The 20,907-nt window shown below is 49.5% G+C and overlaps 1 protein-coding gene across 8 annotated transcripts in view; it reads right to left on the reverse strand.

Annotated features, from left to right (window-relative positions):
* Positions 1–20,907, reverse strand: part of LOC130211708 (nuclear factor 1 B-type-like) — a 62,723-nt gene that overhangs the window by 26,152 nt on the left and 15,664 nt on the right. The gene's annotated exons all lie outside the window — the stretch shown is intronic.

Consider the following 20,907-nt stretch of genomic DNA (forward strand, 5'->3'; position numbering starts at 1 on the left):
TGAGGGGGGGGGGATACAGAATGTGTTCGGTCCTGCTGTGCAAGGTACGAGCACAGAACAAAACATGGAGAGAGGACAGGAGGGGCGGAGAATTTACAAGGAAACATGAGTGGAATTCTTTCCACCGGCTACAGCGCGCAGGCGTTGGTACGAGGCGGCCCCCGGACTGACGTCTTTTTACCTCCAAGCTTCACGGGCCCTTTTGTTTATTTTCTTTTTTTTCCACATCACGCAACTGCAAAAGAATTGTGAGACATCAAAGTGAACCCGTGTTCGCGGCCGTCCGATAGCAATCTGTGCGTGCAGCGGGCCGTGTGTTTCGCGGTGGGAGGGAAAGCGAGCTCCAAATAGCGGCGAGCTGCCGCCGTGCCAAAACGTTGAAGGACGGCGTCTGCGTGGAGCCGCAAAGAGGCCGCACGTGGCCTGAGAGTGAGAGGGCCCGATGAGAACCAGCAGGGAGATTATCCTCGACGTCTTCAATGCGAGAGAGGCCAGAAAGAAGAAGAAGGAAAAAAATAAGCTATAGACAGTGAACTCAGATACCCTCGCCTCGCAACAACAGCCCTTTTCCTGCCGCGGCTCTCATGAGCAGTGTTACGGAGGCAACGGAGAGAAGGAAGGAGAAGGAGGGGATGATGGGGAGGGGTGGAGAGCAAAAAGAAAAGTAGTCGAAAGATTTATCCCTTACTTGTTCCCTCGCTGTGTGTCTCTCCCTCGCTCACTTGTTCCCCCTCTCCTAAATTTGACTCTTAAACAGCGCTGCAAAAACAGAATGTTCTTGGCCGAAGCTCAACAATGACAAAGTAGGGAGGGAACGGGACTATACGTTAAGAAGGGGAAAATCCCCTCTTTTCACTACGCTGAGCACTAAAAATGTACGAGAAACATACAAGTTATAGTCTCGCAATACATCTCCGCTCTGCTTCCTAAAAACATATGGCCGACTTGTGCTTTCTCATGCCACCGTCGTTTCGTGCACACGCAGAAAGCTTTTCATATTTAAAGCAGATAAGGCACCAACTCAGGATTATTTGCAACAACATTGGAGAAAGTAATGAAATAACACCCAAAATAGTCCAATATATAAAACAGAGAGAAGCAGCAAATCTTTAAATTAGCAGTTTTCAGAAAAATCTCTTCATCAAATTATCAATTAGCTAAATTGTTTTCAGATTATGTTTTTAGTTAATAGTGCACTCTTGTTCAAGTTGTTGTCTGGGTCCAACAAAGTTTGCCGTGAACCCGAACGAGTCCCTTAAGTTTCCTCACAAAGACGCACGCACGGACACCCACACCCACACACACACACCCACACACACACACACACACACACACACAGAGTGTAAAGCAGCTTTTGTGAGCTGATTTGGCACAGCACATGTCCATAAAGTGATTGCAGGGAGCTCAGTGGCCTTGTCTCCCTGTCCTCCCCCCGCACCCCATGCCACTTTCAGAGTCATCCATCAGTCTCGTTACGACTGCCAAGTCTACGCTCGCCCCGAGAACTGCTGAGTGGGAGAGAAACGGGCCAGGGGAGAGAAAAGAGAGTGGAGATGAGGTAAACGTTGAAAAGGTGGCGAGGGGCGAGAGCAAGGAGGTGGAGGCGGGAGAGTCGAGATCGGATCAGAGTTTTGTGTTTTTGGTTGATTTATTTGTATTTCTTTCCCCTTTCTTCTCGGGCGGAACAGGCAACCATGACAAAAAGAGCAGATGGTGGCGGCAATTAGAGATCCCAGGCAGCATCTTCCAGCATGAGGCCCCACTGTAGCACCGGGAGAGACCACCTGGATGACTCAAGGTGGGATGCGAGCATATGGCGCATCTGCCAGGCCTGCACCGGAGCTGGAAACACCTCCCCTATTGCATTACATTCTACCTTTGACCCCAGAAGGGCAGCAACACGCTCCTTCATCTTCTTTCAGGGTGATTATGACATTGTTTGGAGCAGCGCTTGCACATTTGTCAGGCCGCAAAGCCTGCTGTTAATATTTACATTTACTCGACTTTTTTTTCTGTCTTCTACATGTATCCCTTTTTTGTCCCTCGACATGTATTTAAATCAAGCCTCAGATAAAGATAATTATGGATTACAAAGGGTTGGATTAAAAAAACATAATTTGGCTGTGATTTAAAAAACAAAACATGTGTGGCTGAAATTGAGTGTCTGAAATAAAGCAAAGTGGGACATTTGGAGCCTGAGGCCTGGTGTCTAGCTGAAAGGTGTCCTGTGCAGAATGCCAGCCAAACCGATAGTCTTCAAATAAACAGTAGTGTAACCTGTAGATAAACAGTGTTGCGGTCGAGGAGGCTTGGATTTGCCCCGAGAGCTTGGCAGGCCTTGATCACAGGGCTAGACACCACACACACACAGGCTCTCTCACACACTGACACACACACACACACACACACACATAGGGCCTCTCACACACAGACAGATAAACACGCTCGTACACACGTGGCCTTTTTCCAAAAACAACATATCTTGGCACTCTCTGTCCCTGCCACTTGTTTAAATAAACAAACCGGTTCATGAAGGAAGTGAAGAAGAAAAAAATACACCACGTATAGGAATACAGGATTATCTGCAATTGCTCAGCAAAAGAAATCCCCAAAAAAACATGCAAGGGAACAAAGTCGAGGAGAGAGAGCGTGTGGGTATTTGGGACGTGTCCACGAGTTCTTACACCTTCTTGTCCGGCGGGATACTTATCATACCACTGGAACCATTAGGGCAATTAGCGGTAATGGCAACAGAAAGCTGGCTCTAAAAGAAACGTTCTCAGTGCTTGTGAGGGGTTCTCCACGCTCACGTGTGTGTTACTCGCCTGGATTCTATAATCACTAAAACCTCACCCACCCTGGCAGTATACCCATTATTTTTACGACTAAATAGCGGAACACACACACACACACACGCACACAGTGTGGATTAAATTAGCCACATAGTTTGGGACAACTTTCTGTCTTGTTTTTCTTATTATTTTTTGACAGTGGCGATGCACGCGCCCAGCCCGCCAACACTTGCAGACACCGACATATATCGTGCAGAAGAAGAAGAAGAAAAGAAAAAAGCGGCGCGCACACCCTGCCGATGCATACCGCTGTCGACATTTCAGGAGGAGAAGCCTGTCTGGCAGCCATTTTATGCCGAGCGGGGTTCTGTGCACATGTATAGCACTCTGGCTGCCAGAGGCATGGGTCCCGAGCCAAGACGCGTTTCAGCAGCCTGGGGAGACTGAGGGGAGGGAAGGGGAGGGCGGAGAGGGGTGGAACTCCGGGAGAAGTAGAGAAAACGGAGAGAGAGAGAGGGGCAGAAAAATATCGACCTAATTACGGAGCGGCTCCGATGCGTAATGTTTCGACAATACAGCTGCTGCTGAGTAAATATTTGATGTGGCCGGGCGGACTTACTGCCCGGCGTCGTCCCGCTTCTCTTCCCCTTCCTGATGCGGGAGACCAGAGCGTCCTCCCTCGGTGCGGCACACGGGCGAAACGCACGTGTGCCGCACGCGGGGTCGCGCAGGTCTCGACAGATGACCGTGCGTACATGTGCCGCTGTGGAATGTGCGTGTACTTTGTCCCGCGTGCTCCTCTGCTCCTGGTTTCTATCATGCACAGCTCGAAAAGATGACCTCACGCCGCCCGGGCCGGCTTCCAACAGCTGGCAGGACTTGCTCTCTTCTCCAGATCTCCGGGTCTTTCTTCTCCTTCGCTATCTGTCTATCGCTGTCCCTGCAACAGTATCCCCCCCCCCCCCCTCTATTGTATCTTTTCATACGCAGATCTACTGTTCAGTGTGTGTATCTGTGTGACGATATCATCTTATCTGGCGATAAGTGCACGGTTCGTCTTCAAATTTCTAGATGTTTTTTTTTTTTTACTTCTCCCCCACCTTATATCTCCTATCTTGTAACACGTATGTCTCTCTTTCTTTTTATGTCTCCATCTGTGGTGGCACTCCCCCCCCCCCCCTCCGCCTCCCACCTTTGCCGCCTTTTTTTTTTAATGCCCCCTCTCTCCCTCTCTTACTTTCTAGCTCTTTGTCTCTCTATCTCTCTCTCTCTCCTCTCCCTCCCTCACGCTTTGTTGTCTAAACAAAGTGGCCTTTATCAGGATGAGCCGCAACCCAAACAAGCCAAACAAAAGATATGGGCGAGGAAATCTGCCCGCAGTAGAGGGAGGATCTTATCGTGCCAGGCATTGTGTGCCAGCCTGCCAACTGGCGATGCCCCCCCCCGCCGCTGCCGACCCCTCCCTGCGTACACACACACACACACACACACACACACACACACACACACACACACACACCAAATTCTGGCATCTCAGCCCGACCCCGCACCCGGACCCATGCGTGGCGTTCTGCACAGCGCTGGCCTGGCCCAAAGGAAAGTGATATTGGCGCCGAGGGTTTACGGGAAGACAGGCGTTGCAGCCAAATGGGACGCCATCTTGAGGTGGCATTGTCTCTGCGGTAAAGATGAGCTTCAACGGAGCCGTGGAACAAAAACCAGAGAAAATAAATTAAACGTGGCGCAAATTCCTGCTTTAACTCTTTTCTCTGGATTTAATTCGGGGTCTTGAACTCAAACACCTTTTGAGTTCCTATCTTCAAATCTGGTCCATGCGTTATTGTTGGGCTTTATTATCAGTGATACCTGCACAGACGGATATGCACAGTATTGTATTCCCTTTGACAAACTGTGGCTCCCTGTGTTTCCCCCGACTGTGCCCATACACTGTGTGACACTGTAATGATTATCTCATAATTGGAACAAGGCAAGTATTTCTTATTGGCTTAAAGGAGCACCTGGTAATCCGGAGAGCTACCCTATCGAATGACTGCCACTGACGGGGAATGCAGGTACAGTAGGATGAGTTACACACACACACACACACACACACACACACTTACGCACACGGACACACTCTCAGACGAAAGCGAGAGAAAGGCAGATAGAAAGTGAGAGGGGCAAAGTTGAAACGTCTGCGAGAACAATGACATTTTGCCTTCTTTTCTCCGAGCCAGACACCACAGACTTGTTCAATGGAGCAGAAGGGGAGACACACACACACACAGTAGGACTGTCAGGGTTTTGAGACTTATGGAATCAAGTGGGATCCCAGCCCAGAGCAGAACAATGAGGAGCCATACAGTGTGTGTGTGTGTGTGTGGTTGACTGTGTGTGACCCAGCTCACTTGTATCTCTCTGTGTGCGTGTGCATCTCCCCGCCGTGAGCGCCGCCACCTCGGCGTGAGCGTGGATCATCAGTGTGTGTGTGTGTGTGTGTGTTTCTCATCGGCGCATACTAATGCCGGTGGAGAAGCGGGCCTTCTTTCTCTCCGCCGAGTCTCTGTGCCTTCCCCTCGGTAAACTCTCACGGCAGTGAAAAGAGGAGAGCATTTTAACCGAGCCGGCAGGACAACGGGCTCCTCATTGAGGTCACCAAACAGTGTGGACGGGGAGGGAGCGCATTCAGCGGCGAGTGGGCCTCGAACAAGAGACTGAATGGCCCGACGGATCATTAGCCACATCGGCCCCGGGAGAGGAGAAGGAAGAACCTGGCGAGCACAAAGGGATACACAGCCACAGACCCACGGATGCAGATGAGGGTTAACCCGTCGAAATTCAACTTCCCCACCTTTTAATTCGAGAAATAAAGTTTACCCACCTCGACACGGACGCATATACCGTGTATTCAAACGCAAAAGCAAGCACAGAATGCTGGCTTTATTCTGTTGTTCAACATGTGGACACACACACACACACACACACACACACAGGCTGACACATGCATGAACAGACTGCGGCACACAGCCAGCATCCCGCGGCGAGCTGATCTGTGCTGTACATGTGCGATGCAGTCAGCGGCCGAGCTGCAGAGCAACTACACAGCAGCAACGCGACACAGTGGCTCATCTGTCCCATGAAAAATGAGCAGGCTGGCCTGGAGTCCGCCCGCTGCGCCCCGCGGAACGTTTCCACCGCCTCCCACTCTCTCTCTCTCTTTCTTCGACCTTTTTCCACAATGCCTTTCCTTTCTTTTCTTTTTTTTATTACATTACTTTTTCTTCTTTTCCTCTTTCCGCATCCCTCTTTATTCGTCCTATTCATGTCACTTTCCTCGGAGCATTTTGCCCACGTTTGTAATTTGCGGCACCTGGAACCATCCGTTGCATTAAGTGTTGCAGATATATTCATATATGGAGAGCAAAATGTTCAATCAATTAGTGGATCGCCGGGAAAATGATTCCTATACACAGTTTTTTAAAATATATTTAGGAATGTATTATCAATGTATTAACAAATGTAAATGTTTATTTTAACACATTTATTATCTTTAGATTTGTGACAAGCTATTTGAAGGCTTCCATTTGGGCTTTTGGGAAGCGTTGCCTAATTGATGAATTACAAATAATTATCAAAAGATTCCCTGATGAGAAAGAGTTCCTAAATGTAGTAAACATAAAATAGCTTCACAAAAGATGAACTCATAAAAGTCACATAGATTAGCGGATTTTACGAAAGTGTAGTCTCATCATTCACGAGTATAATCAGCGTCAAGTCTAGCCTGTGAGAAAAAAGAACTTCGCATCTGCGTTGAAACAATGGGCCCATCAATGGCCAACCTCGGCATCTTTTTGGTATGCACCAAACAAACAATTAGCTTTGTTGTGGCGTAATTGACTGGCAGGACCGGGTGGCATTTACATTCGCCCGCTGTTGCCACCCTGCCATTCGACGGGCCGGGATGAAAAAGAATCGGTCTATACGGGGGTGGAAGGTTGGCCACATCTCTCTGGTTCCAAGACACTGCTTTTCTCTTTCTTTTTTTTCATGGTGGCAAACTTCCAAGCAGGAGCTTTTTTCTTCTTTCTTTTTTTTAAATGCACGGCTGTGGAGGAAGGAGGGAAGGGAGGGGAGTGAGGGCGAGACTATAGATTTAATTATGCATGCATGTTTTCTCATTCATTGTAGTGGTGGGAAGGGGAGAGGGATAGGGTAAGGGGGGGTGTGTGGTGGGAGGGTGGTGGTGGTGGGGGGGGGGGGGGTCAGACCAATGACATTCCGTCGTTGTAGTCCTCCTCCTGCACACACACACACACACACACACACATACAAGGAGCAGTCTGGGAGCGAGCCGCTATAGGCTAATGAGGTGACACTCACCGTCTGGAGACTAGCCAAAACAGTCCATTAACTCCTAGCCAGTAGTTAAGAGGAGAAGAAGGAGAAAGGTGGTGGTGGGGAGGGTGGAGAGGAGAAAAGAGGAGGCGGGTGAGGGAGGGTGGAGGGCAAGCGGGTGAGGTGGGCGGCTAGCCGGTGGGCGGAGCATGTAAGGGGGGCATGGGGGGGTGGGGGGTATAAGAAGAAGAGAGTCTGAAGTCTTTCAGGATGTGAGGGTGGGGGGTATTTCTGCAGTTTTGTAGTTGTGAATGAATCAGCGGGGAGGCTGGTAGGGGGAGTGGGGGGGGGGCTGTGCACGAGCGTTCACTGTCGCCGATTATGCTCTGTGGAGGCAGAGAGAGAGAGAGAGAGAGAGAGAGAGAGAGAGAGAGGGGACAAGGGAGATAGATCCAAAAACCCCAGTCAGGCAGACAGACCTTTGACAGAGGAGCTCTGTGATTCGCCTCTTTCATCTTCAGAACCCCCCCATCCAGTCGGATAATTATGAGACAAATGCACTGGACCCCTGCTGCTTGAGTGGCAATGGGCATGGGAGGCCAGAAACACAGGGAGAGGGTTCAAACCTGCACGTCTCGACTGGTCTGGGGTGGGGGGGGAGCGGAGGGGAAGAGAGATGGCGGGGGTGTTTAGGGGTCTGGGAAATTCCCCACTTTCCCCAGAGACAAGTTGGCCCACAGATCATAGTTCAGGGACAGCCTGCTTGTGATACTAGCGTTTAGCTGCCAGTTCCCTTTCAGCACACACACACACACACACACACACACACACACACACATATTTAGTTAATAAATACTGCATAGTTTAGTTTTCAGATGTACCTTTTTTTTTTTAAACGACTCAAATATGCTCCTTGATTTCTGACTTGCAGCTGGCGAACCAGTTCACAAGGTGTTGTTTAACGAATGCGGCGCTCTGGCCGCCACTGATAAGGCAGCTCCGTCAGCAACAGCAAAGGTGCCTCCATCTTTATCTCACAGCAAGGAGACTTACCCCTGAGGCAAACATGCGTCCAAGAGTCAATTGTGTTCGATAACAAATTACAATGGCAATCTGTTTGCGAACCTGTCAAACTACTTTGAATGTAAAAGCGATGTGTGTGAAAATGAGTCCTGAATAAATATGAAAGCGAGGAAAAGAACAAGCGAAAGTATACGAACAAAACAAGCTCCTATTTCAATGAATGTCAACGGTTTCCTGTTTGGATTCCTTCGGATTGGAAATGCTTTGCATCACAATGCCGGAGTCACTTTTGGCCTGTGTGATGATGCGTGTCTGTGAGGCCAGGGATGTGTCAGTGGAGTGTCAGTGATTGTCAGCTCTGACGCCGGCGTGGAGATTCAGCCAAGAGGAGTTCCCACTGGCAAGAGCAGCGGGCCAAGGCGACTGGGTGCTCCCTCACGGGGCAAATGGCTCTCCTCCAGCTGGGCGAGAGGCCACCGAGGATCCCTGCCACTGTTTGCACTCCCTGGCCTCTGCCAAGCGAGCAGTGGTAAAGCGCACACACACACACACACACACACACCTTAATTTGGGGACGTGGAAGGAATTATCCGATCATAGAATGCCACCACATCTAAGGCCAGATCTTGGCCCAAAATAGACAAAAGAAAACAAAGCGTGCACTCATTCAGACGATTTTGCTGGCACTGCTCCGCTGGAACGGGACATCGGGTGGAGAAGGGGGGGGGGGGGGAGATCAACCACAGAGTTTAATGTGTCATTACAAGCATAAAAACAGACTACTGACATTGCCAACAGATGTCGAGCCGGTTTATTTTTCGCCATTACTACTCCAGTAGGGAATGAAGCTGCAGGTGCAAAATAAACAGTCTCGTAGTCTTCGTCTTTACTATCCCGGCTACCGTGCTGTTGAATCATCGGTTTTTTTCTTCCCCTTATCGGTTACTCAGATTTGCATCGTGCAGCTTTGGCTGGTTAACAAAATCAGATCAAACGCGACTTCGAGTGTCGTAGCGGCCCAGGCGATCGGAAAGGTCACGTGCCCATTTCTACATGTGTATTAGATATCGCTTGTGCACTTAAAGGCGGTGCCTTCTGGCCCTTCCAATCTTCAAGCGCCTTAGCTCTAATAATGCCAACACCTTTCTCAACTCCCTCCTCCCAATAATGCAGTAACGACGGAAAGATGTTTTAAGTCTTGAGGGGGGGGGGGGGGGGGGGGCTTGTTCAGATGCAGCGGGCCGATGGAGGAGCTTGCTGCTGGTTTAAATGCCGGCTGCCTGCCGCATGGCCAGTAAAACCCCTCCTTTCCTGTTAATGAGCCTGGAGTCGGAGGCCCCCAGTCGGAGCAGGCCCGAATTAAAGCATCTGTGGGGAATCGAGGCTGAAGGGCGGGGGCAAGAGGGTTTCTAGAGGGACCGGGGGTGAAGGTGTCTCCACTGGCACAAGAGCAAGGAGCGAGGTTTTTAGGGCAGAAGGGAAATCATGGGAGTAATTTCAGAGAAACCACGACTCTTATAAAAGAACGAGTGTCGGTGGTTCTTGCGGGGCTAGGTGCTCATCTGGTGAGCCGAAGTCGGACGCAGAGCAGCGGTTTGAGAAGGAGAAGAAAACTGCATCATAAAAGAGGTTCTCACATAACTCAAGAGGGAGTGACGGCGGCTGTGCCCGCCACAAGGTCAGAGTGTTGGCAGCCATCCAGAGACAGTGGAGCTCCTCATGGACCCTCCAACTGTCTGGAGGTATCCATCGAACAGCAGTTAAGGTGCAAACCATCTTCGCTCTTTGTGGTTGTGGGTCCCCGATGCACAATTCAGACGCAAACATCCAGAGACCCAATACAGTCAGCAGCCTGTCACTTACCACAACAAAGCACCGTATAAACGTGACAAAACATCTCGGTCTTACGGGAGATCAAAATGCAAATGTAATCTCTCAGGTTTAACAGAGTATTCCCTTTGCCATGCCACAAGTGTATGCTTTATCAATCAGACTGAAGTGCAAGTCGACACAGCCACAGAGAGAGCCAGAGAGAACTCTATTCCACATTCCTGGCAAAAAAACAGAGCGCAAATGTGTTCTGTGCTACGAAGGCCTGCTGGGGCAGCCCCCTCTGCCACTGCAGCAAGAACAACATGTGGCGTGGCTGCACAGCGGCAGTTTACAGTGGGACGAGGAGAGGCAGCTAAATCAATTTCAGATTCTGTTGTTCGAGAGTCATAAACAACGTTGGACAGCGTTTAGTCACATGGTCGGAAGGCGCCGCATCAGCAGCTTCTCTGGGGTTTTTTTGGGGGGGGGAATATGTCTCTACAGGTATCACCACACCACGAGTATTGAGATGTTGGGAATCAGACGTACTGAGCACACTGTGTCACACAAAGGCATGTAGCAGGTATGCATGCGTGCTGTATCCTTGGGCACGGCAAGCCTGGTCCTCCCTCGCAATTTCGGAGGGGAATGTAAAGGGCCTTTGTTTCAGAATAATGTCTGGATCATACTCGGAACAAAGACATGTGTCATCTCACCTGGCAGGTTTGTGTTTGTTTGCAGGCACTTTAAATGTTGTGTCTTTGTGATTCCCCCGCTCACGCTGCGCTACAGTTCGAGGGGGGGGGCGGCTTTCTGTGGAAACGAGTTTAAGTCGGGCTGTCCTCGCTGCGCTGCTTCAGCCTTTCCCACGAGGCTCCAAAACCATAATCTCTTGAAATATTTGCACAGATGACGCCAGAGCTCGGCCGTTTTGACATGGAGCGGCGTGAAGGATTTCGAGCAGTCACTTTTTCCATCGCTTTTTCGGTTCAGGAAATGGGAATTCCCCCCTTTTGTCGCTTTTCCCCTGCAACAAGCACGCCTCCCACCGATCCGTGTAGCCCTCCCCGCACTCCTTCCTCCACTTCCTCAGCCCGCTAGGATTCGTCCACTAAGGGCCACACCACAGGGGCCTCTACGCCCCCCAGTCAGCTCCCACAGTCCTTGCTTTCCACTCGCCCAAGCATGTTGTTTTCACTTTATCGGAGATGCCCGGGGGCGGGGGGGGGGGGGGGGGGGTTTAGTCACTGAGATCAGCGGTGGGGGAAATCTGGGTTGGGGGTGAATGCAGCAGGAGGATGAGCTGAGAGATAGTTCCCCTTGGCGGTTCATGTTCGATGTTCCTGGCCGTTTAGTCTTCGAGCCGCGGCCCACACACCATCAGAAGTTGGCAACTGTTTACACTCGACTGGGACTGGGTTCCCTCGTTCACCCCCAGTGACACTGGCTCAGGCTCAGAAATATAGTGAGTCATGATCCACACACAGAGTACACATATTCACACACTCATAATGACTATCCATGTCACCTCTTTTAAATCCTGGGTGGTGCCTCCGAGGCAGTGGTGTGAACAGATATATGACGCTGTCGTCGACTTCGGTGATTGAGTTTGCCCCCTGGTGTTTTTCTTTTTGTCTCCCCGGCCTGTTGAAACACATTCTTGATTCATTTCGTAAACACATACTGTAAATCTATATTTTCTAAAGCAAGTACGCAGAAACGCAAATGCAATACATCATATTATGTATGGTGGCACTGAATTTGGTGTGGAATCTGTCCAAAGACCATCAAAACATAATCTGCTCATAGGAGCCACAGTGTTGCATCATGGGAGCTGGAAGGGATATCAAAGGGCCACCACTGGAGCAGACTCTGTAATCCCCCTCCTGGCAAGCATCTTCATATATACATCTCTACTTGGCCTTTCCTTCTTCTTCTTCTTCTTCTTCTTCTTCTTCTTCTTCTTCTTCTTCTTCTTCTTCTCCTTCTCCTCTCCTGAGGGCTTGTTTGAATGTGTATGTAGAAAAACACTATCTCCTCGCCTGAGCTCTCACAAGGTTGGCAGCCCTGCAGAAACATTTCCCATTTGCGGTGCGGTGCCTGGTCCAAGCCACTTGAACTTGGCAAGGGCGTACCTAGGACTACCACAGACTCCCCACACACACACACTCACACCCACCTAAGCGAAGGCAGGAGGCCTCACTGTGAGCCACAACAGCTGATGTCACACACACCTCCAGATAACTGCCTCCAAGTGACGTCCAGGTATTTATCAAGGAAGAAGGAAGTGATAATAAAAGTTTCCCACGATGGGCTGGTTGAGCTGCTTGCTTTCAGTCAGAATTTGTTTCATCTATGAAGACATTAACGTTTATATGGAACCCTTTTGTCGTATTATGTTTGTATGAACTTGTTTGTGAGTGGGTGGTAAAAAGTTGCCCAAATGTTTCAAGGTAGTACATCGTGTACAGAGTGCTACAGCGCCTTTCACAAAGGGCAGAATTGTGCAGACAAGGTGATTTTTTTGTCTTCATGAATCGAGAAGAGAATTACACAGATCGTATGACACCATGTGGAATTTTTTTTACACATAATGTATTTCCTTTACAGGCGCTGTGAAAGGCGAAGGCCTACAGGGAGTCCTCTTTAGTAGGAGAGGAAAGAAAAAAAAGAAGAAGAAAAAAAAAAGAAGCCGTATGTATGGTGAGGAGGGGGAGGGGAGGAGGGGGTCGAGGGGTTTAGTGGGGCGGTCCGAGCGCGCTCAGCGAAAATATGCCTCATGCACTCGTTGAACTTGGGGCCTGCGCGGGCTTCTCCCAAGGTTACAGCAGAGGCCTGTGCGGGGAGGAGCGGGAGAAAGAAACCACGCAGCAGCAGTCGGCACGCAACACGGTTTCTACTGCACTCTTTTTTTTGCCGCCTTCGCTTCGAGAAAAAAAATGGTCTACTCTCAAGTTTTTCCCCGTTAATGCTAAAACATGTGTTCCGACGAAGAAAAAAAACACGTGCCACGACGTTTAAATACGCCGAGCTAATACAGTATCCCCGGCCACACGTTCACTCCGACTGCGAGTGTCTGTTGCTCAGATAACAGAAGCGGCGAGCGATCGCCTTTGACACCAGGTTTCCTTCCCTCCTCGGAGCTTGCCGGGGACGAGGGCCGCGTATCCGTTGCCGCACCCCTGAGCCCTCGACCACAACAAAGGTAGGAAGCGGCCACCGGCGCAGGGCGCATTGTGACGAGGCCACTAAATCACCTCTTGTTTTATCCAGCGCTGTGTGCGCACGAGTCGCCAGCGGAAGAACATAAAGACAACAAGGCCGAGTAAATACATCTGAGGAGGCCGACTGGAAAGAAGGGAGGCCGGGGCTATTAGCTAATTGAATGAGATGGAGAGTTAGGACATGAAGAAGAACAAAAGGTTTGCGTGCGATACGTCTGCACACAAAGCGCGAGACAATTATACATTTACAACACCTGCACGGTGCAATCAAATGTAATCTGTTGTCATAACACTTTTGTGGTCGTAGTCTGCAGCGATGTGTCGGATCACATGTATTAGGGGCGGGAGGGGGAGCAAAAAAAAACATTCGGTCCACTTTAACACTAAGAAAACATACCATAGCCTCCAAACATAAAACCTCTCTGATTCATGACTGAATTGTATAAGATGACGGGTCTTTACGAACCACTCTTTATGACATAGATAAGATCCTTTTACGACCGTAAACCGTTGCAGAGCACTGTGATGCGAAACGGCATTTAAGACCGTAAAGTCAACATACGAGAAGGAATGTAAACGTGCCGTTTGAGCCCGAAACGACAACTTGCATTTGACTTCTTCACCCTGACAGGAAGATGTCAAAGGGCAGCAGGTAGTAAACCCTCGGCTGGAGGAACCGGTCACTTTGCCTTTCCCCAAGAATTAGCAGGCCATTAGCACCTTGTAAAAAAAAAAAAAAAGCCCACTTCCCCGCTGTACAACGGATTAGGCCTGCTTCTTATACGGACCGAGCAAAGTGATCACATGACGTATGGAAAACCGAGTTCCTGTCTATGTAAAAGAAAAAAGCCACAGAGGAATTATGTCAACACGGCCGACTTCAATGCACAGATATCGCTTTGGAATAAGCGGGAGCACAAAACTCTCTTCATAGTCGATCCCAGCTAGTTTTCCCCCCAAAACAAAATTAGCATAAAATGAAGTGGGTCATTCTCACGTCTTGATTAAAGTCGGCCTCGGCTTTGCCCAAGTGGCCGAGCGGCAGACTGCAAGTTCAAGCTTTGCGTAGTGAGGGCCTTATCGGGCCACTTTCGTAAACAAGAGGAGGCGGGGACGAAATAGCCCCGTGGAGCATAATAAAGGGAGCATCAAAGCAGCCATGGAGGAGAATCGGGCGGAGTATCAGGAGCCACTTGGGGTTGTCAACTTGATGGCTTAGATGCCACTGGAGAACATCTTTACGGACGCAAAGCACGCAAACAAATTAAGAGGGATGAGCTCGCACTCGGTGGATTAGTTTAGGATTGATGGAGGCAATTTAGAGCCAATGTAGAGCAGGGAGAAAACAAAGTCTGTCAAAGCTGTAAAGACGTTCATATAGCTACAGTAACGAATAAGAATGTCGTAAAGCAATACGAAACTTGTTCTCGAGTTATTTGGCCGCGGAACAAGGATGGAACCGGCTCGACTTGACGGAGCACTTCTCATTTATAAGGAGTGTAACCTCATTTCCTTAAGTTAACCTTGGCAACTGCAGTACAGTCAACTATATGAGTATGTGTGTGAGTATGTGTGCGTGTGTGTGTGTGTATATTGTGTGTCCTGGTAGCAGGATGTGTATACTGAGCGGCAGCCCTGCGGCGAGCACTCGCTCTCATCAGCACATCATAAAACAAGGGTGTGGTGCAGGTGCTGTGCGAGGTGTGTGTGTAGGAGCCTATAGATTACACTCCACCCGCAAAGGCCACGGAGTGCGTTTGGGTGAGCTGGAGAGACGAGGAGACGCTCGCCATCGAAACGCGTCGAGGACTTTTCAAAGGCGGCGGGCAGCCCGAGAAACTCGGCAACCCGACATGTGAAAAGACGATGGGAAAAGCACATGCGAGGGTTATTTTTAAACCAGTGCAAATGTCTCTGTGACACATCGACTGCGGAGCACCTCTAGAGTGATAACATGTGCAAAACCACAGCATGCCAAGCAGAGTGACAGCAATACTCGGGGCCACAGGAGAGACGGGGCCAATTAATGCCAAGAAGTCCTCCGAGCGCAGCCCTGTATAATCCCACAACCCACTTTATGGGGAGCGTTGCTTCTTTCTTCATTAATCACATTTCATATGAGACGCTTATCCCTTGCTACAGCGACGCATTCCCAAAACTCAACGCTATGTATGTCGAACACTCCTCTTCGCCAGAGCAAGCTACTCATACTTTCCACAGTTATCGAGAGGGGGGAGCTGGTTAAAGTGTTTTTAAAAAAAGAGTATTTTTGAAAAATCTTTCAAATGTGGGATTTTAGTACCTCCACACCAGCACCGCTGGGCCACCACGGGAGGCGGCTGGAAATACACGTATGAAAGGAGCTTGCCGACGTCGTTAAAAGAGAAAAAGAAAAGAGGGAGAAAAAAAAGAAGAAAAAAGAAAACCTGATGGTTGGAACTTGAATTTAACCAATGCTACTTAGGGCCGAGCTCTCAAAATTCTCGCTCAGCACGCAGAACTTGCACTTGAGACATGAAAGGGCAGCTGCGACGTTTGGTTTACATTATATCTTAGTGGTTTCCACATTGTGGCTAGGGGATAAGCATCAGGAGAGGTTTATCTCTGCCACAGTGCTCTATGGAATATGTAAACACCATGTGTAATCAGGGCTGCAGTGAAATGGAGTGCTGGGGGGGGGGGGGGTGGTTGGTGGGAAAGTGAAGTGCTCTAGGAATAAGCCGCCATCTTACTCCTTGAGCTCAAAGAAAGATAAGACATTGGAGGCAGAGCAGCAGAACCTCTCAGCTTATATGTTGTTGTTGTTTTTACAACATACGGGGAATTAAAGGAGGACAAAACTGTTTGTTCTGTTTTTATTTTTATGAATACAAATCTGCAAGTTTAACGCAGGCGTGAGCGGGTACTGACTCGGGTGTTAACTTTCACTCCGCTGGAGACCTTCCCTCTCATCTGTCCCCCTCTCCCGTCTGGAGGCCGACTTTTAATATGGTGTCCAATCAAAAGTGATTAAGCATCGCGAAGCACAAACAATGCTGGCCCTTAAATCTCTGTGAACCCTCTTTCACTGCAGCGAATGAAAGAGCGCTCTGTCTGCAGCGGCAGATGACAGACGCGCGCTGGAAGATAAGTCTTTGCCATGAGCCCTCATCCCACAAACCCCCGCCGGACGACCACATAAAGACATAAACGGGTTACAAAATGACAATTGCGACCAAACGGGGTCCCACCTTGAAGGCGTCCAATGGGTAAGTGAAGGGTGTGTTTTGCAAGTGAATGTTCCCTTTCACAGCAAAAGGGCCTTAACGCGATACCTAACACCCGGGGAAGGACGGGCCACCACGCAGACTCAAACAAACTCCCGTTGACTTGAGCATGAACGCTTATCAAATCAACCAGCTGCCAAGTACAGTGACTTTTACACGACAAGTAAACTTGGTCGAAATTTCCTTCAAATCGTCGCGTCTTGCATATTAATTACCGGAAATCACAAAGCATGACGTACGGTGCACGAAATGTAAAACCCTGAACTAATGCATTGGTTGGATAATGTTCTCGCCGTGTCTTTTTTGTAAACGCCAAGAGTAGTGTCGCGGCTCGCGGTGACGCGGCGGTTGGGCGAGTGTGTCATCATTAATATACAACGCGAAACAGGAGACAGCGTTGCCTCAATACATCTTTTCAGCACATGCATTGCTGTCGAAAAAACTCCTTCAATAAGAGAACTCTTCCAATGACACCAAATGAAACGGGCTACTTGTGTTCGCGCCGCTTCCGAACGATCGAGAAGATACAGAAGTCCAAAAGACGGCGTCGACGGGGGCCTGTGGGCCCGTGTGAGCGGCGGTTCAGTGACCGCAGGCAGACACATTTTGCAAACTCGAAACAGAAAGGACCGTATAAACATCGTCACTGGGAGGTCATGGAAGGGGGAGGAGCTGGCGCTATGACAACAAGACATCAGCCGTCTGCAGCCTGCTGCCGTCAACAAGTCAGCGTGAGCGCGACCATCTGACGGGGCTCTCCTTACGCTGCCCCCGTACGCTCCAGCCAAAACCTGCTATTGCCACCGCTGTTCCTGGCTCCTGCTTTCAATTTCACCGGAGTGGGCCAAGTAATGGCTTCAGGATTTTGTGGCCTGCCAACACATATGGTCCATCTATTTTTGTTGTTGTTGTTGTTGAGACGAGCAGGGAGATGCGGGCAGAGGGAGACACACACAGTTACGGGTCTTGTTATGACTGACGTGAGAGTCGGGCCGCCGCTGCAACCAGTGTGTCACCGCGGAGCGTGGGATAAACCAAATAGTGCCGGTTCATTCTCACCGGCGAAGGTTCAGGCGATGTAGAAATAAAACAAAAGTTTTCCGAGACATACTTTTGGACAGGTGGAGCAGTAAAGCTGCCGTGAGGGATTTCCAGTCCCGGGAATCCATTCCTCTCCGTTTCACTTTGTTTTGTTTCGTCAGTGTTACTTCCTGCTAAATTACAGCAACCTCACCTTCGTGATTGCGACGCACGGCTGGGTTGCTAAAGCGACAGCGGGGCCCAACAGGAGCGCATCCTCCCAAACACCGAGGACAGATCCGCGCGAATGGCCCCTTGAAGCACTCTTCATCACTTACGTCTCCACTAGTGCCATTGCTGGTACTTAGGCGACCACCGCTGCACCACCTGGATTAAAGGTTATTTGCTAACGTCACAGAGGCTCCTCCTTCGGTTCGCCCTCGTTGGGTTTCCTTATCTGGGGTTGTCTGGACAAATCTTGGACACAGGGCGCCCATTTTGTGTTCTTCTCTGGAGATCCTGTTACACCGCCGGTGCCTCTGGGAACACCGTCGTTTTGGGGCTTCCTCGACTTCGAGCACATGATACATGTGCGCTCCTCTTACGTCTCCGAGGGGGGGGGCGGTCAAATGATGTCATGTCGCGAGTATTCAGATGCAGCAGCCTCCCATCTCCGTTTGCAACTAAAGAAAATATACAAGCGGATCCAGCAGGATTCCCTGGAGTCGGTGCGCTGATTGCAATAATAATTGCTTTATTGCTCAAGCACCTTTCTGCCTGTCACTGCTTGAGGAGCACCAGCTAATTCCCAGGGATTCAAAACATGTGACGCAATAAACCCGGATCAAAGCATGACATACAGGATTTCTTGACTTTGCAATACAATAACACCGTTTTGCATGCTAAGACAAATATCGGCGAGTTGACGCTCGTCAATGGCGCCGACGGAAATGACTAAGCTTCTCTCCGCCCGGCAACAAACATGGACGCCGACGTGTGGATTCAGATGCCTTCGGGTTGATCCAGCGGCCTTATTCCTCCTGTGCTCCAGGAGGACAAAGTACAACAGAGAGCGCCAGTGAGAGAGGCCGAGAGAAGGAGGGAAAATAAGAGAAAAGAGTAGTGTTCGCTGACCTCATTCTGACAACAAGCTCCGGGAAGAGCCTTTCCCTGGAACCGTTTCGCAAGAGCACTGTTGTTTATACAGGTGGCGGGTGAGTCGAGCGAGATATTCAGAGAGCATGCATTTTGCAACACCTCGTTATGAATACTAAACACATGCAGCATGTCAAATACTACAGACACACGCACACACATGAGCACTTTGTCCCGTGTCCAAAGTGTGGCTTGAGTTTTGATTTTAGTTGTGACATTTGCGGGGAAAGCTCCATTTTCGGGCGCCGCGGCCAATCCTCCCGTCTTCTGTTTGGATTTCAAAGTCAAGTTCCTTTGACGCGTTCCAAGAGCCGTCAAGCGCTGCGATCCTCGGGTGTCGTCCAGTGAGTGCTCGCCTCCTGGAAAGGAGGCCTCTGGTTGGCTCGTGCGTTTGGCTGCGGGGCCGTCTCATGCAACAACATCCACTTGGCCAGAGTTCAACCCACGTGGAAAGGCTACAATAGCCCAAAGGTGGCTGCCCAGACCATTGTTTATGCAACAGCACACTACTGCCAGGTTAAAGGGAAAAGAACAAGACAGCGGATAAACATGCAGGCCTGCTGCCTGTTACGGAGTAATGCTCGCTGGTAATCCTCCCTGTGCAAATACAGCTTTGTGAGATTGTATGATTAAACTGTAGATTTGCTTTAACCCTTCGTCATCGCATTTTTTTTTTTTTAAGATGTAATTTCCAGCACAAGATGGAAAATGTCTGCTTCTTTGCACATTTAATATATTGCCGCCACATAGTAAAATGCTGATGGTTACTTACAGTTAAATTGAACGTGCCACTATGAAGGAATGAGGCTGTTAATTAACATTATATTTGAGGGAATGACCTGTGCTTTTAGATTGAGTTTTTGCTTCCACAAAATGTGGAACAGTGACAAAAAATGAGAATATGGCACCCGAACCAAAGCCATTTAACTTTAATGAAATTGTACCCAAACTAGACGGATTTCCGCTCTGTTGTTTCTGTAACAGTTGAAGCCTGAATACAAACCCATGCATAAGTTAATGTGGCGCTGGAATCTTATTTTCCCACTCACCAGCGAGGTGAACCAAATCCATGACATCTTAGAGAGGTGGTTGGGTGGGGGGTGGGGAGATCCACACACCAGCTGGTTGGCAAACATACCAAAGTAATTGTTCCGAATACCTTACTTTAACACAGATTAAATGCAATTAGAGGTTGTTTATCTAACCACAACAAGTCTCTCTGCCAAAAGGAGAGAAAAAACCTGTCATTGTTTCGAGCAGTACTGCTCTGAGGCATTACAGCTGGGAATAGGATGACTTCTTTTTTTCTTTTTCTTTTTTCAAACGTAGCTTCCTTATGTACAGGAAGGAACTTTTATACACAAACAAAGCGTATGCTCGTTGCATAGGGAGACTATAGGGATGGGGGAAAAAAACAGTTGGCTGGCTAAGGCAAAGGTCTTCTGAGGTGAATATGAGGAATTTAGGTCAGTGCAGCCGAGACATTTAACCAGCACAAGCCGCTGCAGCCCGGGTGGAAATAGCTCGGGAGGCCAGGAAGAGGGAAACCAGTGCGTCACGGCTCCCGGCCCGATTCCAAGCTCCCCCCGATGCAAACAAGAGCCATAACTTCCCTAATGATCCCAGATCATGTACGCCGCAGACATGTCCCGCCAAAAGGGAGCGCCTGCTTGTGACCTTTGACCTCCCGGTGGGCGTGCCTACCTTTGATTCTGCATGCACTTCAGGACACGTCGGCTCGATGTCCGTGTGGTGCGATGAACGGTGGGCAAATAAAAAAATCAAACATCAATGCGGTTTGAATGTCCCATTGTGACAAGTCTTTAATCCAAGAATGTGCTAAACCTTACTGCAACACGCCTCTTCTAAGACCTGACAAATCTCTTAATGTCTTAAATATTTGCCAAATCTGGATAATCTGACACTCGCTTTCACTCCAGTCATCCCGTCACACACGATTGCGCCGTAATACAGAAGTCTGACACCGCGCACACACACACACTCGCACACGCATTGTAAACAGTCCTTATTGAGACGTGAGTGCTTGTATAAACATAGCCAAGCCCTATTGAGGGTCCGAGGCCGGGTCGAACAATAAGAGGGGGAAAGTTGCTGGACGTCCCTCGCAGACGGTGTGTACAAAATCCAATTATCAGAGCCACGGCATTAACATTCCAGCAGTCTGGCAGGTGACCCCCTCCCCTCCCCTCCCAAAGCCCCCGCCCTTTACACCACCAGCATGGGAGAGAGTCGCCCGGCAGCACCCCCAGACAATACGCA

The sequence above is a fragment of the Pseudoliparis swirei genome, chromosome 21 (genome assembly GCF_029220125.1).
Source record: "Pseudoliparis swirei isolate HS2019 ecotype Mariana Trench chromosome 21, NWPU_hadal_v1, whole genome shotgun sequence".
Lineage (NCBI taxonomy): Eukaryota > Metazoa > Chordata > Actinopteri > Perciformes > Liparidae > Pseudoliparis > Pseudoliparis swirei.